The sequence below is a fragment of the Passer domesticus genome, chromosome 1, assembly GCF_036417665.1.
Source record: "Passer domesticus isolate bPasDom1 chromosome 1, bPasDom1.hap1, whole genome shotgun sequence".
Taxonomy (NCBI): domain Eukaryota; kingdom Metazoa; phylum Chordata; class Aves; order Passeriformes; family Passeridae; genus Passer; species Passer domesticus.
This window is the reverse complement of record NC_087474.1, coordinates 18375072-18399361: the sequence shown is the minus strand read 5'-3', so window position 1 is coordinate 18399361 and position 24290 is coordinate 18375072. Positions and strand designations below refer to the sequence as shown.

Below are 24290 nucleotides of genomic sequence, written 5' to 3'. Positions count from 1 at the left end.
ATACACATCTTAAAAGAGTGAGACTGACAGTGCAATTTTAAATTATTCCACTAGGTTTAATTACATTTTATGCAGACCAGAAAAGAATGGAAAAATGTACTTTTTTCTCTGGTAAATTTTATGTATGTGGTTTATTGTGAAATAATAATAATTTTTTAAAGTAGACAAATATTAGTTTAGTGTGCTTTATTCATAAAAGAAAATATATATTTCAAAATCCATGTCAGGGGAAGTCTCTGGTTTGGAGACTTTCCTGTATATGTTCAGAAACTTAGCCTATTTCTATTGCAGATGTTTGTTAAGACTAGGGAGAGGGGAAAATATGAATTATCAAGAATCTCATATGATGTTTTATTTTCACAGGTATTAAAAATACTTATCCAAGCAAAAATTAACTACTGGCTAGGCAGTCAAGAATATTCTTAAATATTTCTGAGGTTGAAATATAATTGTTTTGAAGTATAGCACTGTTGACATTTTGTTTTCTTTTAAATGTAGTCATTTTGGCAGTCAGTATTATAGATATTAAAGGTCAGTTTCACTCACAAAAACACTTTAAACTTATCAAATATTTGAAAACTAATCAGGCATGTTTTTTTATTCAGTGGTTCCTATTTAGATGTCTGGTTTTTTCTGGTATATTTACAGTTTTGTATTTTTACCTTGTAGTCAAGTTATCAGGATGACACAGTCATGTAGGTTTTTCCTAGTTCTGTTTCTAGGTGTTTCCTTGTGAAATTAAATGCAAGCACCATCATGAACTTGCAGTTCCTCTTGGGTCACTCAGATTCTGTTGCTTGCCTCTTCTAGAAAACTGTTCCATGAGATAGGCTGTTTCAGCCTTTCTCCTTCAGATGAGGATCACTGAAATTTGGGATGATTTGTGGTTCTGTCCCTTTCAGAGTGGCTTGGGAAGTGCAGTCTTGGTGACATGGTCACATGAATTAACTTTCTCATAGAGACACTTCTTGGTCTTGCAAAGCCAATAACCATAGATGACTGTCAGCTGTATTAAAACTGTTCTTCATCATCACAGTTCAAAAATAGGTTTGTTTTCTTTTTTTTTTTTTATTTTTTTTTTTTCAGAAAAACTAATACAGTGGTTTAGTTACAGGAGGATGGACTGAGGACGTCTTTAAAATGCAGAGCTACTGTCTTTTACTACTAAAGGCCTAGAATTACCAAGGCATTGTCCAACTTTGAGAAATTTCTAAAATTACTTCTCCCCTGTTGATGATGCTGTCTGTGTGACAGTTGGATGGTCAGGAGGCTCTGTAGGCTCCATGGGTGTGTTGGATGGTCAGGAGGCTCTGTAGGCTCCATAGGGGTGTTGGATGGTCAGGAGGCTCTGTAGGCTTCATAGGGGTGTTGGATGGTCAGGAGGCTCTGTAGGCTCCGTAGGTGTGTTGGATGGTCAGGAGGCTCTGTAGGCTCCATAGCTGTGTTGGATGGTCAGGAGGCTCTGTAGGCTCCATGGGTGTCTTGGATGGTCAGGAAGCTCTGTAGGCTCCATAGGGGTGTTGGATGGTCAGGAGGCTCTGTAGGCTCCGTAGGTGTGTTGGATGGTCAGGAGGCTCTGTAGGCTCCATAGCTGTGTTGGATGGTCAGGAGGCTCTGTAGGCTCCATAGGGGTGTTGGATGGTCAGGAAGCTCTGCAGGCTCCATAGGTGTCTTGGATAGTCAGGAAGCTCTGTAGGCTCCATGGGTGTGTTGGATGGTCAGGAGGCTCTGTAGGCTCCATGGGTGTGTTGGATGGTCAGGAGGCTCTGTAGGCTCCGTAGCTGTGTTGGATGGTCAGGAAGCTCTGTAGGCTCCATGGGTGTATTGGATGGTCAGGAGGCTCTGTAGGCTCCATAGGTGTGTTTTTTCTGGGTGCATGCTGACCTCTCTGTGCTCTCCAGCACTGCTGTATCATTGCCCTCAGCAGGGAATTGGCTCCCCTGGACAAGTCATCAGCTTTACCCACTGCAAAGCAGGCTCTAGCACAGTGTTGGTGGGTAACTCATTGGTGCACTTTACTGTCTGATTAATGTGCCTGTTAATTGCACCGCACCACAGCAGCCGCTGGGAAGGAGAGCGGTGCTTGTGTCACAACAATTAACCTGTGTATTATGGCAAATAACTTTGTCATCTCAATGCATTAATGCAAAACTGGGACAGCATGGAAAGACACTGTTCAGCAGGCAGCCAACTTGTTCTTTAAGCCAGAGGCACAGAAAATGTATTTATTGGACAGCAATGTGAAGCAGGTGGGCTCAAAAGATAACAATTTACTAGAAGAAGCTGCTTTGTAAGGAGCAGCAGAAAGGAGAGTGCATTTTGAACAGGTATACAGAGATCTTGTCATCTCATCACTATTTTCTGTGGCAAACCAGCACTGCTATTAACATTTTGACTTTAAATAATCTAATGTCATTCCTTCCGTATGTTTAGGAATCCTTTCCTTTCCTTTCCTTTCCTTTCCTTTCCTTTCCTTTCCTTTCCTTTCCTTTCCTTTCCTTTCCTTTCCTTTCCTTTCCTTTCCTTTCCTTTCCTTTCCTTTCCTTTCCTTTCCTTTCCTTTCCTTTCCTTTCCTTTCCTTTCCTTTCCTTTCCTTTCCTTTCCTTTCCTTTCCTTTCCTTTCCTTTCCTCTCCTCTCCTCTCCTCTCCTCTCCTCTCCTCTCCTCTCCTCTCCTCTCCTCTCCTCTCCTCTCCTCTCCTCTCCTCTCCTCTCCTCTCCTCTCCTCTCCTCTCCTCTCCTCTCCTCTCCTCTCCTCTCCTCTCCTCTCCTCTCCTCTCCTCTCCTCTCCTCTCCTCCTCTCTCCTCTCTCCTCTCTCCTCTCTCCTCTCTCCTCTCTCCTTTCTCCTCTTTCCTTTCCTTTTTTTCTTTTCTTTATTTTCTTTAAATTTTGGGGGTTTTCTTTTTGGTTTTGGCCTTTTCTTGTTTTGGATTTGGTTGGTTTTTTTGAGGCAGGGAGACTATCTTTTAAACTAATGTCCCTAGCTTCCAACTGACTGGAGCTGTGCACTTAAAAATATGACTTTTAGTTATGACTCAAGAGGTCAATCAAAATACAAATATTTTGGTTTCACATCTTTCTATGCATATAAGTATTACCATGCCTTCTTTGGTCTCATGTTTTGGAGTGATGAGATAAATCCTGACATGACAGAAATTTGCCTAACTTTTTAACTTGGTGAAACCCCATTCAGATGGGTAAGCGAGTATGAAATCCTAAGTCAGTTCAACTAGAATCTCTTGTGGGTTTGTACCAAAAAAAAAAATTAATAAAATAGAGAAGTTTCTTTTTCTTCCTAAAGAAAATTACCTATGTGGGTTCAGTGTGTCCTGAAAAGTCTGCCTGGCCTTAATACTGAATGACCATCCTATGTGGAAAGAGGCAATAGCTGATTCCAACAGATAGCCTGTGTCCAGGCATAACTTACAGGAATTCCTATGTTCAGCACAGTATTGAAATGTGACCTGTGGCCACAATAAAATTAAAAAATAATTTTATTGATGGGGTTAATTTTTTCTAAAAGGAAAGAAAAGAAAAAAACCCCACAAAATGCAACAATTTCTGGGAATATGGGGAAATGTATCTAATCATGCTTATCCTTGTATGTATCTGTTTATGTGACATCAGGATAATGAAAAATGCGAATTACTTGTTTAAATTACTCCAAAATCATGGTAAATAGATGTATAAATCCATTTTAAAGAGATTTATAATGGTTGTTCTATGACTACACAGAAAGTCATGTTACCAGATTGCTACAAGTCATAAATATACGATGGAAGTTTTCTGGGTTTTCTATTGAAACATTATTTTGTTTTCTATGCCATTTACAAAATAATTCTGAATTTTAGTTTCACCTTTTAGTCTGTTTGTGTTCTTTTATGATGGAATTTCTTGTAGATTTTCTTCTGTATGATCATGAATGTATAGTTGGTTTTGCTGTCTGGAAATAGGAGCAAAGGCAGAGATCAACAACTTTTCAAATACTGTTGTTTTCTCTTTTGAATTTAAACACAAGTATCTCTGGCTTCTACCTGCTTTTTGTACTTTATTTCTTCACATTAAATTTTAATTTTATAAAGATGAATCAATGAATACATTTTTGATCTTTTTCCATTAATCTCTAGCATCTTGTCCCATTGATAGTCTCAGAGCTTCAACCTGATTTGTCTCTTCCTGTCTCCATTCACTTTGTTGTCTTCTTGCTGTTACTTTGGCTTCTTCTGTACATTGCTTCTATGTAAGAATGCTCCCACTCAGGAGCCACTTTCTGCCTATATTTCAGCATATTCTCAAACTTTAAAACAGAGCTTGAAGCAACCTTTTAGCTGAAACTCAACATCGTGCCCTCAAAATCTTTAGGAGAGTCGCTATTGACTTTGGCAAGAGGGGGAATCAATGTGTGGTGCAGTTTAGCCTCATCCTCTTATTGTGTCTCATCATTAACTGACACTGAAAGCTGCTAGATGGTGCAGAAATTCTCTTTATGGCATGCTTCAGGAAAAAAGAGCTGGACTGCTGATTATGAACTCTGCATAGGACAACCATATAGATAAGCATAGAAATTTTGAGCATATCAGATAGAGAAGGACCTTCAGAGATCACTGCATCCAGCCATATGCTACAAGCAGGGAACTAATAAATTAGTCTTGCCTAAAATAATTATTCCTTTGGTGTATTTAAAGTATATAATCTATGTGGGCAGCTATTGAGACCAATATGAGTTGCAATAAAATTTGCAATTAGGTACTTAAGCTTTCGGTATTTCTGGTAATATTAGGAAGGTAGCACACAGAATTTACTTAAAATAGGGACCAAGGAAAACTCACTATTATGTGAGTTTGAATGGTATGTGATAAAGAATTTTGCAATGTGAATTCAGCAAACCGTGGGCTGCCTGTAGGCATCCCTGCTCCATAAATATTCGTCTGACCTTCCGGTTCAGCTGTAGTCAGAGGGTAGAAGCCCTTGTAGATTCAGTGAAGCAAGACAGATCATGGTCGTGGGAGACAAGGACCTATAACATTCCTGTTTCCCTTTGTTCCACCTAATTTCTATACGCAGGAACTTCTTTAACCGCTAATGAGCCATTATTTTCATATTAATCATATGTTATGTGATCCTTGGATAAATTATCAGAGCTGAGGACAGCTGAATGAAACAGTTTTCATAAACACAGGAGTTTTCAGGTGATTTGTTTTGGCTTATCTAGAAACCAAACTTCCGTCATTTGTTACAGTTAGTCTAAGCATGTGTTGACTGGTCCTTACCATATAAAGATCTAAAGCCTGGCTGCTTCCCTAACTGTCTTCATGAAAGCAAACATGCATGAAGCATTTTCCTTTCACCTCATCAAGAAAATGAATTATTTAAAAGCACCAGCCTATAAAACCATTCTGTATCACAACACTTAAGCAGGTTATAGCCCAGCGGTTTCACAGAAATAAATCTGAAGAAGAAACAAATAAAAGACTGCCTCTGTAATGAGTGAGTGGAAGAAACTCTAGGAGACATTGAGTAGAAGAATCTCATTTATAGGAGTTGATTGATATCCACAGAAAACTTCTTAACCTTGCAAGAAGGTTGAGAAAATAAAATAGCCATAAGAAAAATTACTGACTAGGACTCAGTACACTGATATCAGTTAACTATATGATTAAAATGAAGGAGCATTTAGATTTGACTCCTCCTTTAACCCATCAACAAATTGAACACTGTCTGTATAAATTTGTAATTCAATGTGCATTTTTTGTGGGAAAAGTTTCCATGGTAACACAGCAGAAAATCAATAAAAGAGTTGTGGTGTGATCTAAACACTGCCTCACCTCCAGGTAAAGTTTTAAGCAGTACAAAAACAGTACAAAAAACAGTTATCAACAAACTGCAGATATTTTGTCTAATTCAGCCAGTTGCTTAATGTTTTTTTAAAAATTACTCTAACTTCATCCTCTAAGACTGTCCTGTTCTATAACTATAGTTTCTCCAACAGTTCAATTTAAGAATTAAATTGTTTTGCCCCATGGGTCAGGTGATAACAACTTAAGTAGCCAGGCAGTAAACACAAAGGACCATGACTGGACCAGTTTAACAGGTCTGCTAGTGTTTTAATGACTTTGATCCTCGTTAAATATTCTGTTTCCTAGTATATCAATTTGGTGTCATTACACTGCTCAGGTTGGAAAGGGAATTCATAAAATGCTAAATGCTCATTTATGCTTTTTTTCTGCTTAGGCAGAAACATCTTTTTTTTTATTAGTCTGGAAATTAATGAGTATGTCACAAAATGTACGTATAACAGTCTTGCAAGAATTTGCCTTCAGTCAGACATAGAGAAAGTTATTTTTATACCTGAAAGTATCACAGGATACAGAGACACTGAGGTTGGAAGGGACCTCTAGGGGTTATTGAGTCCAACCCATTTCCCAGGCAGGGCCATATGCAGCCAGTTGCTTACAGCAGTAGCCACAGAGATTTTGAATATCTCCACAGATAAATAGTCCACAAAGCCTCTGGGAAACGCCAAGCCTTGTGTTCTCTAGGCTAAACAGCCCCCTAATCATCTTTTCTGGAATGTCACCACTGGAGTGTCCTTCACTGAACTCTCACCAGTAATTCCATATCTCTGTGGTGCTGGGGAATCTTTTTTGTCTGTTTTTTATGATACTGCCAAAAATTCTGTAAAGTATGCAGGCTGCATAACACAGATTATTGTTAAAATCAAGAGTTACTCTGTTAGGTACAGAATCCCATGCCCTAATCTTTTCACAAAAAATCCCTCAGTTAAAAATAAATACTTAAAATTAAGCAATGAAATTCAGAAAAATTATTAAAATTCCTGTAGAGAGTCACTTGCAGAAGGATATACCAACCTGGCCAACAGAAAGCCTGTTTAATGGGGAAAGATACAAAGTATTGGAAACATGCAGACTTGAGAAAGCAGAGAGGATTTGATTGCAAAGACCAGTGCATGTGCCTCAGGAAAGAACTGGTCAGATTAAGAAGGATGGGAAAAAAAGGCTTTGAATTGTGATGTGCTGAGAACTGACAGTAAAGGGAAAATTTACCTCTAAGCAGAAGCAGATCAGTAGCAGTGAAAAGTCAAGATGAAATATTCAATATATGCAACTGAGCAGTACCAAAGGATGTAATCTGCAACATTGGTATCTTAACTTCCTTCCTTCATCAGCAGTAAGAGCATGAAAAAGCAGGAAGAACTTTAGTAAATCCTGCCAATTTTTATTAAGGTATCAAAAATCAGCTGAGTACTTTCTCTTCTGGCATCTCATTCAGAAAATATTTGACTGACTATGCATAAAATTAAAGGGCATAGATCCAGTAGAGGGTTGTGCCCAAGAACTGCATGAATTAGATAAGCCAAATACTTTGTGCCGTGATCTTTCTGTGCAGTCAGTTTTGCTTAATTTTACTAACTGTCTACAACAAATGTGGAGATTTTGCCAAGGACTCCCTATGAACACAATATGAACAATTCAGCTTTCCGTATAAAATTTAGACATAATTGTGTCATGAAATTAAAGCACTACTATAGACCAAAATCTGTCATTTACCGCTGGTAACAGCTAGCAAAATTTTGGCTTCTTTTTTTTTCTTGGGGTTGTGGGGAGGAGGGGTGGTTAGTGTTTTTGTTTGTTTGTTTTTGTTGCTTCATTTTTATTTTGTTTTGGTTGGTTGGTATTTTTTGAAAGAAGGGTTGGGTTTGTTAGAGTTTGTTTGGGTGTTTTTGTGGGGATGGGTGAGGGGAGGTGGATTTTCTTGTTTCATGTTTAATTACTGTTAGGAGACCTGGAAAAACTGTGCTCAAGTTATACCCAAATTTTTCACCAATTAGAATAGATTTAATTAGAACTTTCTGCCTAACATGTGCAAGGAGAACTTGTCAATTATGTTTCACATTACTAACTCAATGGAAGCTCAGCAATATCAGAGTAGGATTTGTGTGTACTCTGTCAAAAGAGGTGCCTTTGTAAAGATCACATCCATCATGTCTAAAGCTGTTCCTGAGTTTGGATGATTCACGTTATGTGGTAGTTACATTTTGTCCTCTGCACTTATGAAAAATAAAATTGTCACACAGCAGTTCAATTTGGACTTCACCCAAGAGTTCCTTCTACCTGATGCTGGTACTTATTCTACAGTGTATGAGTTTTCCCAGTTTACTAATTTGCAGGTTAAGTGAAGGGGTAAAACACGCACATCTTACAAGAAAATTAAATGTGCAAAACCATGCCAATGACACATTCCCACATAAAAGCTTAAGCGTAGCTGAAATTAAATTGTCACTACAGAAATGTGTTTGACTGCACATCTCTACGTTGGAAGTGAGATGTATCGTACTGAAGAGAAAATATGCAAATAAGTAATGTTTTAGTAGAAATGGTATGCCACTGTTTACTCTCTGTGTAGAGTTCCAGCATCCTGATCTACACAAAAATCATCCATGTTTTAAAACAATTAACAAAGGGAACCAGAAGAAGAAAATGAAGCAATGGTAGTAGAAGTAAATGTACAAACCTGTAAAACCTACATGGTTTGATTGGAATGAGTAATGACATCTATAAAAAAAAAAAAAAACAAAAAACAAAACAAAAAAACAACAACCTAATAAACAAAACAAAACAAAAAAAAAAAAAACCAAACCAAAAACCACACACAATAATAAACAACTTGAGAAAGTGAGATGAAATAAGGAAAAAAAATTGTCATCTTTGTTCTAGAAAGAGAGGTAGCACCATCCCTCTGCCCAAAATTCCAGATTTTCTGTATTGATTCTTCTCAATATATTCTCTGATACCTTTACCAGATTTTCTCTATTGGTTCTTTTAAATATATTCTCTACTTGCTCATTTCAATAATACTAAGAAATAAGAAATATATCGGTGGCATTATATAGTTGTTGTCTAGCTAGCAATAATATATACATGACAGAAAAGAGGTTTTTACAATATATATTTTCTACCTAAACAGTAGCTATATGATCTGAGCATTATAAATGCTTAATTAAATGTACTGGGCAAAAGATTATTTTTGTTATTGTGATTTTTAAAGAAGCAATAGCCTTTGCATGATGAAATCTTTTCTCTTTCTAAATGTAGAAGGGAAGATGAAACAGGAAACAGGGCAAGAGAAATGGAACTCACTTTCAATTAAGGCATATATTTACTTATGTAGTCAATGAAATGAAAAAGGTAATTCAGAGTGACTAATTTAGCCTTCTTGGATGAAAGCCTGTTAGTCTCTGCAATAGGATTCCTTTCTCAGAGCTAGCCCCTTCCCCCTCTGCAATCTGGAAACATGCTGAGATCAGCCAGTGCCAAGCATGCAAAGATTTCCTCTCTTGTGCCTAAGTGAATGTATGGTTTCCATTTGCCAAAGGTGCAAATACAATTTTCTCTTGAGGTTGGATGGAAGATCTAGTAGCAGCCTGAGGCAGAAAGGTCCCTAGACCTGGCTGGATTCTGTTTTTCTATGAGTCTGTTCAGCAAAACGGGAAACACTGTCCATGGCATTCAGCCACTGGTGCTGCAAGACATATTTGACTGCCAAGAGAACTGTGTGTGAATGTCTCATTAGGGCTGAAGATCCTGACTTTGTGTTCCCAGATATCCACGCCATCTTTTAAGGTAGTAACTTAAGTGTGTAGAAGCTTGAACTCGGATTCCATGCATGGCTGAATGGTAGCTGAGATTCTACTTCAGTGCTATGATAATATTGGTAGGAGATAGAGATAAGCATTTTCTTTGTTAGAAAAAATTAGTAAGTGGAAAACAGGACTTCATGTCAAAACCACTAGCCTTTTTCTCCACTGTGAGCACCCTGAATATTGACTGAACTCAACAGGTACTGAGGGACCTTCGAGCCTTTGCAGACACAGTCCCTTAGATACTTTTATACCTTGCTCAATGAGAAAACCCATCTCTGCAACTGGTGGAATATTCAGCCCTTTAAGGCTTTTCATTTGTTTGTGTTTCCAGCTTTTGCAGAATAACTGAAGCATTACATACTGTCATAAAATGACTGGATTTTGTATAGCTTTCACTGTAAATAACATGCATGTATTTTATGAAAAACTATTTTCCTGAGTGTTTTAAAATCTACATTAAAATTTAGGTTTTATATTTAACATAAATTGATTAGTTGAGTTCTCTCTTTGTGATTCCATCTTGTGAATTCATCACTCTTATTTCAATAGTATTTTTAATGACACTTGGTCCTTCTACTCTTTCTATAGTTTATAACTGATAAGAATTAGAGACATGTCTGCTTTTTTTCTATTGAGAAATGGCTTGGCATTCATTTAAATCAAATTTAGAAGCCATTGTATTCAACTTGATAAGGCTTAAAGGAGTTTTCAAAAGCTGAAAGAAGGAGTGGGGATATGATTTCTTAAGAACCAATGTTTTCTGCAATAGAGAAGCATTTCTGGTTGAGTGGTTTTAAGTATCTTGTTATAATAATATTTTAATTTCTTTTTACTGGCTTATTTTGAAGATGAACATGAATGTTGAACACATTGATCTTGAATAACCTTGAATGTTAGAAATTCAAGCTCAAAATTTTCATACCATGTGATTTCCTTCTCATGCCTCATCACTGAATCTGTGTACTTGTACCATGTCTCTCCTGTGTTCAGAACCATCTTTCAGTCATTGTTGAAAAGGTTTTTCAGCTGTCTTAGACATGTAGGCATGTGATTTCACTTCAGGAAGAGGAGATTAGGTCATCTTCCTAGAACTGATGAGAAAGAAGTGACATCTATCAGATTTGCTCTTATTTTCCACTTTCAGCAGTAAAAAAATTAGTTAGATGTAGTTTAAGCCAAAAATTTTAGAAGGTTGAGAGAGAGTAGGCTAGCCCAATGAGAGTCTTAAGTGGAAATGTGGAAATTGAAAACTCAAGAGATTTTCAAAGTGACATGGATCATAACAAGATGTGGAAGGCTGGGAATTCATGAGGACACTTAATTGACAGCCTTCACCACAGCCAAGAAAAGAAACAGTTTCCCTCACTGCTGACCTTGCCTGCTAGCTATCCTGGGATAGCAGAAGTGCTTACACTGCAGTTCAGTGAAGTGGAGTGATGAAGAATTTTTTTGGTATTATTGCTGGCTTAATCTTCTTTTCCATGGTAGGAAGTATGCAAGAGCAGGTAAAGTGGTTGGGTACCACTTGAGGATGAGTATGTGTTTACATCACCTTGATAGGTTTATTAAACAAGATAAAGAACTGAAAGTTGAATTTCAGTAGGAAAGTGTGAGTCTAGTCTTGGAGGCAAAAAGACTGGCAAGAAGATCATTAATGACAGATTGGTGGCAACCACTTTTAAGGTTATAAACTCATCCTGGGCTTTTATTTTGGTGCCAGCCCTCTGTACTGTACACAAAAGGAAGGCATTCCTGTTCTGTGATGGAGATTTCAAGGCAGTTTCCCCAAAAAGGTAGGAAAGGGAAAAGTTTCACTTCTGACACCAACCATCATATTAACAAACAGCTTCAGACAAAGCAACTAGACATGGTTCTCTAATGACTGCTTCTTGAGTTCGGGCAGAACCAGAGCAGTCCTCTTTCCACTTTTACCTTTCCACTTTTACCTGCTGCAGAAGGAAAAGCAAGAGTGGCAACATGAATCTATACATAATTACATTCATCCTGTGGTACACCTGTACCAAGTTTTCTTGTGCTAGGAGCTTTGCTGGTCTTAGTTGATATCATACATTATTTAGTTGAGCACACACAGATAAAATCAATGTTAGTCACATCAGTCACATTGGCAGAAATCCTCAGCAGTGATGCTTTTGAGATGTCTATTCTGTATGACTGACACTGTGCAGAGAGTAAGAAGTTGTAGTTAAGGTTCATCTCCCATAAAGGAGGATGGGTAATGAATGGAGAAATTAGGTACAGAAATGTGTTCTTTAAATTGCATGTTGAACTTGCATGTTATGCACTGCTTTAGAAAAGAGCTGACGTGACCAATTGGAAACTGACTTCCTCTGCTCCAGACAGCTTAGTGCAAAAGAGGCAACAAGCACCCGTGCAGTTCAGGAGAGCATATACCTCAGCTCTCTAGACCAGTATTGTCAGTGAGTCGTACATGTGGGGTGATCTTAGTGGCTTTGATTTGATGGCTTTCTCAATGTATCAGTCCTGTTGATCAGACATGTCCCAACCATTATTTCCTCTGTCAATAAAACATAGTATCCTATCACATTGTATGGCAGTGTATCTCACATTCAAGAGTCCTTCTTCTGTCACATTGCTTGATGTAGGAAGTTGTAAGATATTCTATTTTGCAAAACCCTGCTCTGTCGGATACCGTACAAAGAAATCAGGATGCACATGATAGTAGGTCTGTTAATGCCAACAAAGTCTCTGTGCTGCTCTTGGTCCTTTGTGGTCTTGCCTTCCTCACCAGCAGTCACTGAGCTTAGAAGCTGTGTTCTAGCTGTGTCAGGAATCACTACAACTTCACTACTCGCTGTTGTAGTGATGTACCTATGTCAGCAGTGCACAGATGAAACTGGGTCTGACCCCTTACCAAGTTCCTGCTTTTCTGAAATGTCTCATAAAATGCTTGTATGACTAAAAAGGTTACACTACCCTTTGTATAGCCATCCCTTCTTTACATTTTCAGATGTATCAAACTTTCAGGAGGCCTTTACTTGGACTCAGTAACAAAATCTTGGTTACTGCTAGCCATGACTTGCCTTTCATATACTCAGCACAATTAGTAACAGAGGGTAAAAAGCTGGTTCTTCCTTGCTTACATTTAAAAAACTTTTCTGGTCAGAACAAATTATGATTGTTTTTATGCCTTTTCCTGTCTATGGTGAATTTTAAAACATTGTAATCATCACTGAGGACTGGCCATTGCAACTGAGTCCCCAAATCACAGAGGACAGATCCACAGTTTTGTGAAAAGATTGTCAAAGCATAAATAATACTGATGTTAACCTTTGAAAATTTTCTTTGTTGTCTTAGTGCCTCAAAGTGTATAATCAGGGTGGACATTTGAAATCTTTTCTTCCTGCCTTTTTCTTACCTTCTTGACAAAGGTCATCAAATCCTGTGGCATTTTTTTTCCACTCTATTAAGGCACATATGCACCTTACCTAATGTGATCATGTACTCTGAACAAGTAATTATATCCATCAAAAATGGAATGTGAGTTGCAATACTGATGGCAACTTGTGAAAGTAGCAGCTTTTAGGGTGTAAAGTTTGTGCAAGAGTGAAAGTAATAATCAGTTCCCTAATGGAGCCATGACAGCAGACAGAATGATGACAAGCCATATGTCTACACTCTCTCAAGGGAAATAAGTAGAACCTGCATTATTTTGTTCTAACTGAATGAAGTAAAAAAATTCATAGGATCTCCACTTTCCCTCTGCTGCCATTCATGACCTGCAACAATGAAAACAGCTATGAGTGCAGGTGGTAGCTGAAAGCAGTTTTGTTTCTGCACCTGCCTGTGCATGCTTCCTGAATTTAATCTTTCAGGAACTTTATTTCTTAAAAAAATAATAGAATGTGAACATGACTATATTTTTTTTCCTGGGATTTCATGGGAGGCAAGATTTTCCTCTTGCATCTTGGTGGTTTAATCCATACTCTCCATTTGGTTATTCATTCAAAAGGAAGTGGTTAAAATGCTCATGGAAAGAACTGTCACCACTCTTCTGTAGCTGTCATCTGATGTGAAGAGCAGCCTATTGTGTCTTACACCGCAGACAGACATTTCCCACCAAAGCATGATGAAACAGCCTTATCCTCATTACAGCTAATGTCTGTCTAAGGCTTTCTGCCTTAGATTAAGACTAGACTTCTAGCTTTCCTGACATAACTTTTATCTTTTGGGTAGGTGATGAGACATGGGGCTACAGTTATGCTTTACCAGCTTCTAATGTTGAAATGAATGAGCATGTTTTCTTTGGGCAGACCCCAAATGGCTGTTCCTTGGCAAATACAATCCAGCCACATCTGATGATTACTTTTACTAAGTCTAAACCTAATTATGTTGTAACCTGCACTTTGGCTTGGGAGGAAGGGATCACTGTTTATATACCCTGTGATTATATGGCATTTGCCACAGATATCCTATTGCTGCTTGTAACTTATCATATGATTAAATGACCAACATTTATCATTAGAGTGAAGTGTGCATTGTATCATATATCTTCCATAACATAGAACAACATTGTAGCTTAAGTCTTCTGCTTTTTAGAAATTAATTTTTGGTCTAGTTTAGTCTAAAGACCTTTTCTATTTAATTCTTATGCCTCTTCTTCCAATAGTCATATTTTAGCTCATCATGTGATGGTCAAAATACTTACAGAAACAATTTCAATCTCAGTCATTTAGAATTTCTTTCAGATCATGTATCAATGCATAGTGAATTTATGAAAGATGGCCCTTCCGGTCTTTTGCAAATGTCTAAAATACATGAACCATGTGGTTTTATATGTATTTTTACTGAGGTGCAGAAACAAACCCAGTTTGATGTTTCTGTTAGTACATGCTGCCCTGGCAGGGCTGATGTTGTACAAGGAAGTGCCCAGGCAATCCATCACAGTATGTGCACTATTGCACTGATGAATACACTTCATCCTGTTAGAACCAGCCATGAGCCCAGGCAGAACTGTATTTACTAAAGGGCTTTGCAGAGATTGCAAACAAATCAGCTTCCTACTGATGGCTTTTTAGGCCTATGAGAAGCTGAACTATACAGCTACATGCCACCCAGCCTAGCCATGGCCTATTTCTCACTCTGACTGCATGGAAAAGATGGATTATCACAGGTCTGAGATCTTCAGGTGGAAAAATCAATTCCCTTGTGCTCCTAAACCTCTGCAAGCACAACTCCAAAACAGGCTCACCACAGCTTTTTCTTAAGGGGGCACCCACACTTTAAGACCTTCTGGAATTGTACCAAAGACTTTTTTATAACTTTTTTATATCCATGAGTGAAAACATTTCACTTGTCCCTTTAGAGTCCTTATTCAGTCAAAAAACCACTATTTTAAGATAAAAACCATAAAGATGTTACTTTTATTTCAGTCTTTTTGTTCAAGTTGAAGCTAGTATACTTCCCATGACAGACCTGTAATCATTTAGTTCAAACTAGTATTGAAATTTTTTTTTGTCCTTTATTCTTTTGGGTCAGATAATTAAAACCTTGGACTTGGAACTGTGATACAGCACAGGTCCTGTTCTAATAGGAAGATAAGGGAAAGCTTTTTCTTTAATTAAAAGAAATAATTTGAAATGCGAGTGTAATTACCCAGTTTGACAGTGCAGATTTTTCTGACATCATTATGGGACTTTTGTTAAGTTAATTGCTTAGAGAGAAAGCTTCATCTTTTAGGATCTGGGTGAATATCTTCCTGTATTAATGGCACTGAGGAAGACATTTTGATCTTCCCATCCCCATCATGCATTACAAAGTTGTATATGACCATGATGGTAAAAACCCTGAAGGTCTTTAGTGCTGAAATTTTATAAAACTGAAAGATCATACAGGAACACTTTATACAGGCAATATTTCTCTTTATGAAAGGGAAATTTGTCCATTTCCCTACCTATTTGCAGAAGTTTTTTTTGTGTGCTTTAAATTACAGACCAATACAGTGCTTTCATGTAAAGTAATTTGCTTTAATGTAAACTAATGTAGCAAAAGAGAGGAAACACAAGCTGTTTGATGTTACCAAAGCTAATGTGATTTAATTCTCAAATTCTAAACACTGAGACTAATATATTCTAGTTTTCCCCCACTTAGATTTTTGCCTTTTCTCTGTTTAGTTCTGCTCATGTTGTTCTAGGCCAGATGTTTTCATAGATTAGCTCCACAACTGAAGAGCATAGCCCAAAATGATTGTGATGTAACAAGTGTACAAAGGAGGCAAAGAATGTACGAGACCAAAATTGTCTCAGCTTCAGGATACAGTGTGTTTCCTACAAGTCTAGTTGAATATTGTAGTCATATCTTGTTGTCTGCTCCTCACCACACCAGCCTGCCACCTTCACTGCCTACACAACGTTTGTCCCCTGCACAGAGAGATAGACCAGCAAACTGATCTTAATTAAAAAGGTTTGGTTTGGGGTTTGTTTAATTTTGACCCAGGTTAGAGGTTCCCCATTCAAAGTATTGTCTGCCATTAATTTCACTGAGATGAGAAATAAATTGGTGGTGAAATTTGATGGGTGGTATACCCAGTCCTGTGCATCAGGCTGAAGTGACAGAAAGGGGCAGAGCTAGAAAAGCCACTGCTTTTCCATTACAGTGGCTGCATTCGAGTCCCCTCAGGAGGGATGCAGAGCTGAGCAAGAGAACAGGATAACATATTTATATTGACATAACCTTTAACTGAGCAACACACATGAGCAAGAACCTCTTTCAGAACACAAAAACACAGCTTGGCCTCCCCTGAAGCCCAAGTTGTACATGGACATTTACCAGCTTCTGTCTCACTGTTCTGAGCTGTACATTCACTGCTGAATAGTTCTGCTTGAGGCAAACTCACACTGCCTCACCTCTCTGAACTTGTGTGCAACACCAAAAAATGTGGTGGGAGAGCAAGGCATCGGACAGCACACAGCTGTGGCAGGATGTTGACAGTAGAGGAACACACAGCTAAATGCCCCTCTGAAGAATGCCCAATAGAATAAAACCCATGTTCATTATATGCTATTTCAGTATTATTTTTTATGTATACATGTGGAATGTAACTTAATGTGGTGTCTGAAACTTTTCTAATGTTGCATGTTAGCCTCTGCAGCCTTCTCTGACATGCTGTGTGCTGTTGTTTTACATGAATGTGAATATTATATACATGGGATTTGCTTAAGTAGTCTATGAAGGATTAACAGAAGCAATGCAATACTATTATATAATTAATCTCTACATAAAAATCCCAAAGTTATGTTTCAAATAACATTGATTTCTTACAGTAAGACCCCAGACATTCACCCAACTGTCCTTCTATTATGCATAAATTTAAAGCAGGATTTTTAAAATTTGAAAAATTGTATTTTTGTGTTCTGCAACCTGCTTCAAACTTTTATAGAATGAATGACAACCCAGTTTGATGGCATTCAGAATTTTTCTAAACTTTATTATTCTTTTTCTTACTGAATTTTTTGAAACATTGGAGAATAATGATTTCATCATAAACTGAAAGAATTTTATTTTTTAAATTCCTGTGTTTCATATGATTCAAGTTTCCTGTGATTTATCAAGTAAGAAATAACTTTGAATGTTAGCTGGAACAAAGAGGAGAATAAACAGAGCAAGGACAAAAGCTCATGACAGTTATTTTTATTAGACTCTGTGGCAATGTAAGAGAGAGACAGCAGCAAAAGTAGAAAAAATCTGTATTGATATTACAACAGTTTGATTCAAACATGAACCCATCCCCCCTCCCCAATTGTATTAAATGTCTACAAACATTAAAACACCATCCAAAAATCATCCAGTACCATCCAAATTTTTTTATTGGTGACAAGATCTGTTCAGGCATGAAGATGTTTTACCCAACCAGTAAATAGCAGAAATGGACTGCAGAGTACCAGAAAGAGACTGCAAAATTAGATTTTCCTCTAACAGCTCTATTCAAGCCTCTTCCAAGGATTCAGCAGCGCCAAAGTTACTACAATGACACAGCTGCTAAGATATTTATCCCAAGTGAGATAATCCTCCTGTCAGCCTCTTTTCTCTGGTTCCAGCCTGTCTAGGAACTGTGATGGTCTTTGTCTGGCTGAAGCTGAGAGGCTCTTGGGAGCTATCGCATGGTCGTGTCTCACTGAGTAGATAAAGTATTTCATGCCTCTTTCCAAGAATTTTCTCTAAGGAAGTATGATCAGAGACGAATAGATACAAGCCATTAGACTCCAAAAAACATTGTGGTTTCTTTCTCCTGAAGTTGAGAGCATTGCAATTTAGAGTCATTAAAAGTATATGAAGAGATACTTCAGTTACAATTATATTTGCAAGTTCTCTGCATTCCATCATTGTCCTTTCCTAGAAGTCCTCTTGCTCCTATGTTCTATCTACTGGCATCTAACAGTCTCCTGACAATGTATGTCTTGTGGCATTGTTTTTCAGAAGAAAAACGTCTCCTAGAAGAGTTTTGTGGTACATTATCCCCTAAAATCCTTCATTGAGCTGAATAGGATATTAATCAGAATAGATTATATTCCATTTAATCACATACTTTTCAAAAAGAGAGTGAGTAACAGGGAAACTACAACAAGCTGGAAAACTTACTGACATTTACTCAATGTCACACATTGCACGTTCCCAAATATTCCAGATAATGCTTGCTTTAAGTATTAACAAAGCAGCAGGAAAAATAATGGTGAAAAACCAATTTTCTGGCCTTTAAATATCTACATAAGATAACGCAGAAGTACAGAGAAGAGTAGGAGAATTGTGGGTAGCTTTTCTTTTTACCCTCATGCACAGACTCACAAGAAAGCCTTGTAAGGTTATGAAATTAAGAAAAACAGTAATGCTCATGCCTTCTGGGGTTTAGCTTTCCGATAGCCCACTTTTTCAGGCCAGAAGAAATGGGTTAGACATTCAATCTAGTCAAGCAAAAGTAAAGCAAAAAAATATGTATAATCTCTCTCTAATTCATTTTTCCCAGAAGGCTAGGAAAAAAAAAAAAATCATAAAATAGCATGAGAGATTGGTTCATTTTACACTGATCTTGAAAGCTCATTAAGGTATTTAACTTTCATGGATTGTCTGAGGGATCTGGAGTTGCTGTTATCCTTTTGTTTAATTATACTGTAATCTTCATGCAATTACAGTGATGATAAAATTCTTCTACAGACATAACAATAAATGAGCCATCTGGGGATAAATGACATTACTTAAAGCTTCCTTCACTGAAATATCAAAGAAAAATTAATATGGCTATATAGGACAAGGCGTGAAAGTAAATTGCATTATCTGTTTCTAGAATTCAGCATTCCAATGTATTTTAGAGGCTTCATAGCATAACATATCCTTGAATTTACTTCATAAAGAAATAGTTGGTGGAGAAATATCAGGAAAAGCACAGGCAAAGCCATTTCAGCATAGTTGAAAAAGATACGGTGCAAAGTTTTGTGGGCTGTGCTTTATACACCTGTGCAATACTTTTCGGCTTCACCAAATAAGTACATAGGCAACACTACTTCTGATGTTTTATTTCCCCATATCTTGCCATCAAACATGTAAATGTCTCTTGTGTAGTTTATTTCCAGAAACAAGAATAGGTTCATCAGGTTTTTTACAGTTACTGTTGAGGAGAAGAAAAAGAATCTAAGATAAAAATGCGGTATGTCAGAAACAGTGAGATGTAAAATAAGAAACATCCTGAAAATTAAGTGCAAGTCAAAATTCTCAGCAGCATTAATCAAAATAATTTCAAAAAAATCCTACATCCCCCTGGACTTTCAACAAAAGAGAAAACTTGCATCTCTGTATCAATGAATAATAAATTTTGTGCTCTTTATGCTAGCAATGACATGGCTAGCATTTGAAGGTATAATTTGTCAACTTATTTCACTGCTGTTATTTACTGCCAGCAGACAGAATGGTTCTTTTTCTCTCTCATTTTCTTTTTTCCAGAATATTTTTTTCTTTTTTGAAGACAAAAGATATTTTATAGTTTGAGTAACCTGATCTGGGCAAGAGCTAACAATTACTGAGGGTAAGACTGGTACATTAAGTGCTGTTCATCTGCAACTTTCCACCTATTTTCTACTAGAAAATAACTAAACTAAAAATAAATACATTTTAAAAACTCTTAACAAGAAACCAGACATTCCATTAATTCAGGTAAATAATGTTGTTTTTACATATTCGGTAAAACAGTTGATATACAAAATAAAATATGATGTACATTAAAAAATAAAAATACTGAGTTAAGTTTAAGGTGTATTAGGGATTGTGGTAATGTTTAGGCAGCAGAGTGACTGCCTCTGTGGAAGGAGGTGGGGGACTGGCCTTTACCAGCCAGAGACAGATCCCTTGCAGGGGACAGCTGAGCCCTGGTGGCACCTCTAGGGGAGCTTATTTAAGAAAGTATAAAAAAATGTTGCACTTCAGTGTCAGGAGTGAGGCAAAAAGCATGAGAAAAAACACTGTGAACACCAAGGAGAGAAAAGAAGAGGGAGGAGGTTGTCTCCTTTACAAAGCATCTGTAAAGGAGACCAGGCTGGAGCAGGTATTCCTCCCGGACCATGGGAGAGCCACACTGAAGCAGATATCCACTGCAGCCTGCAGAGGACCCCACCCTCGAGAGGTGGAAATGTCCTGGAGGAACCATGGGCTGTGGAGTGCTCACAATGGAGCAGGTTTATCCTAAAGGGCTGCAGACCATGGGAAAGATCTGTGGTGGAATAGGAAAAAAATGAGAGGAAAAAGGACTGACACAGATGAAATGTTATGAACTGACCACAAGTCACATTCCCCATCCCCCTGCACTGCTCAGTGGGGAGGAGGAGGTAGAGGATTTGGGAATAAAAGAGTGACACTAACTAAGCCTGGGAAAAAGGGAGGGGTGGAGGGAAGGTGTTTTAATCTGTCTTTTTCACCATGCAAACCTATTTTATCTGGCAGCAAATTAAATTAACTTTCCCCAAGTCAGTTCTTTCTTGCCCATGACAGCAATTGGCAAGTGTTCTCCCTGTTTGTGTCTGGACACACACATTCTTCCATTCTATTTAGTCCCCTTATCCTGTTGAGGAAGGGCTGTGAGAGAGCAGCTGGGTAGACAAGGGAGCATATGGCAAAAGTCAACCCACCACAGAGAGAGACAAGGGTTTATCTTACATGTTTGTTGTCAGGCAGCTTAGAAGATGGTTATCAACCTAGATAATTCTTTTTGGTTGTTATTGTTGTCTGCATATCCCATATCCTACCATCTCTTTAGACACAATCCAAGGGACTCATTGCCTGTGCTACCTTGAAACTATGTTTTGTCATTCTGTTGGCAAACATTGCCAAAAAACTTTCTAAGCGATACTGAGTTTGTCCACAGCTAAGAATATAAAAAAGTAAATCACAGAAATCTGATGTGCAGTGTGTTGTAACCTTGTACATTAAATTTTATTTGTAAACTTGATATGTTAACATGCAACAGATAAGCATATTTTGGAATGGGTAAATATAGGCATAAAATGCATTTTTAAATCAAGTCAGGGTCCTGAAACAAGTGGGACTGTGCTTTCATGCTTAAGTGGTAATATATATTTCTTTCCCTGTTTGTGTGAGTGTAAATTTGTAGACTGTGAGAACTAGAAGTATACTCTTCTTGATTCACAAGTGGTTTTAGTATTAGTTCAGCCTTAGTTTTAGCTAAATTTATATTTACATACTAGACTTACAAAATGCTGGGCACTTTTCCCTATTTGTCTTCATGTCAGTATTTAGGAGCATATTATGCTTCTAGGTATAGTGTTTGTGGAGAGTTTTGGAAAAGAGCTCTACCAGTGCCTCCCACAAAGGAGAGATTAAGTGGTTCAGGAAATTGCAGGTCTGAAAAATTCTTCCTTGACTAAATGAATCAACCACAAGCATTAAGCATTGTCAGAAAATTAGGTCATAGATAACATAAGCCAATTTTCTGTAAAATTCTATTCCAGAGTAAGTTAACTTTACTTTTGCTGCTCTTTTTAAGTCATAGTTGCAATGATAAAATGTCCATGGTCAATGGTGACTTCATCTTGTGAATCTCTGGGATGATTTGAAATGATGTTGTGTTTCTTTTCAAGTTGTTCTGATGCTTGACTGGAGTTCTCATTAGAATGATCTTCATGCAAGGCCTGCCTGCTTCCCAGCTATCATCCACCTCCTGCTTTCCATTTTTGTCTATAGTAGAGCTGCATCCGGCAAATACTTCGAAATACGCTGTGTGGTTACTAATTACTTGGGCTGATTTACTTAGTTAAGTGTTCCAGCACAATTGAGTCCTTTCTTTTCCTATTGTGTTTGACTCATTATTAGTTATAAGGGTGACATTTATACTGTAAATGGGATGGAAGCATGAAAAAGAAATTGTGTAAGTGCAGGATGATTGTGCAAGGGATGAATAAGTACTGAACTGTTAAGGCTAATTATAATGTACAAATATGGATTCAAAGGTTTTGTTTGTATTGTCTTAAAAATATTTTTGAGGAATGGTTTCAAGGTTATAGACCTACCCACAACTGTGCTAAAATATATGTGCAGATGTCCACAGGGATAATAAGCAGCACATAGTATGAAATAGAATTCTGTGTAATAATGCTTACTAAAAATGTCTAAATAAGCATAAGGGATTATTTATCAAGGGAATGACATTTTAGAAGCAAACACTAATAAGCAGGAAATAGTGAAAATGCCTTTCAGGGACTATACTTTGGCAAGGTATTTGGCTATCCTAAAATAAGTAATAGCGCAAAATCAGCCACACTTGTACATTCTGAAAGCTCACATTTATAAAAGACTTGTAAATATGTGTGGGCAGATTCTCTTTCTAAACTGGTGTTTCTCTCTCCCTATCAATAATCAAAAGAGAAAAGTGGTATTTATATATTCAATTGGAGGAATCTGCTCTCCAGTCTCCCCGTCTGCCCCTAACAAAAAAAAAAAAAAAAGTTTTAGTTTAATCCTAAGAATTAATTTAGTCATTAGTGAGTGCCCAGATATTAAAATACTGTATATTTTTGATACACAGATATGTTTTAAATTAAGAAAAAAAAATCTCAATTCCTAGTTCACCCCTTTGTCAGATGCCAAATCTTTGCAACTGAATCTTTTGTTGTATTTTCCCCACACTTAACTTTTTCTTAGGCCCCCTATCACCACCAAAAGAGCTGACTTCACAGAGCAAGATATTATCTATAAGTAGCCATGCTTATATTTCAATATGATTGAATTACTCCAGAGAACCACATTGTTTGTTTATAGCATCTTATGACTTCTTGAACTAGTTCCATGAGCAGCTGTCAAGCATTTAACTGTGTATTTCAGGAAAGTACAGGAGTAGATGGATGCCTAAAGCACTACAGAAACTTATTTTTTCATGCACTCAAAGATTGCATATATCATATAAAACAAATCTGTTAATGAACCCTCTCATCTTAACCCACACTGGTTAAGATGGAGATATTGTTAAGAAAGTGAGGTTGCACACTAACAGTTTTTAATACTGTGCATTAATAGCAGTTTTGATCAGGTTCGTATTTGGTTCTGGAATTTCACAATCATGTTTTAGAGTTATATTTATAGGCTACTTCATCACATGTTGTATTGCCATGGTACTGAAGCTAAGAAGAAATGTGCTCTTGGCCTTGGCAGTGAAGGGTTTTGTAGAGGAAGAGAGACTCTCAATATGATTGAAAATGGAAAAGGAAACACAAACCAGCATAATTAATGTTGAAAATAATGCTATAATTTTCCAGTAAACAATTGTATTTCTTAGATATGTCTTTCTAATAATATTTTTTTATGTTAGAAAATTTTCAGCTCTAATATTATTCTTGTTGAGATGTTTGCTGTTGGAATATACTTCATTGAATCAATAGAAGTAGAAAAAATCATAAGACACCCTCTGCTAAACACTAGGAGGAGAGGTAATATGCAAACATCAGTTTTGAAGATCTGTCTGCAGCTCAAATCAACTTAAAGGCAAGGGGTAACAAAAGGACTAATTAGGCCAATATGAGTTTTTAAATCAAGCTTTCATCTGGGCACTTCAAATAATTAGTTCCATTAGCCAGTTGAAGTGGAGTTGGCAAACCTAAACAACACAGGTTTATTTGTAGACCATTTATTGTTTAAAATAGAAGGAGGTTCTTGCCATTAAAATACATTGATGTTTGCTTTGAAGAAAACTGCAGAATTACTGTATTCACCATAGATGACTGGTCTTCTTTCAAAGGAAGGACTCCAGCTCCAAACAAGTAAGAGGTTTTGGATGAGCACTTCAGATGAAAGAGGCCCACTATTGATCTGAGGAGTACTGTCGATTCAGGGATAAATAGGACAGACTAGTGAGACCTGACACAGCAGAGAATGTTGTAGAAGTGTTGTTTGCCTCATAAACCTGAAAAAGTCCTGTCTGTTCCACTTTTCGTCTGACTTTTTTTTTAAAGGATGTCACCTCTAGTATGAAATAGTCCCTTACTCTGTGTCTCTAGAAATATGAAAAAGGGTTAGACTAACTTTAAAGGAGGTCACAAATTGCATGAGCAAAATAAACTTCAGATTTTTGGAAAGTATGGAAGAAAGCACTATGGAATATG

General features: G+C 37.3%; 1 protein-coding gene across 1 annotated transcript in view; it reads left to right on the top strand.

The window, feature by feature from the left end:
• Window positions 1-24290, top strand: part of PLXDC2 (plexin domain containing 2) — a 250857-nt gene that overhangs the window by 152400 nt on the left and 74167 nt on the right. The gene's annotated exons all lie outside the window — the stretch shown is intronic.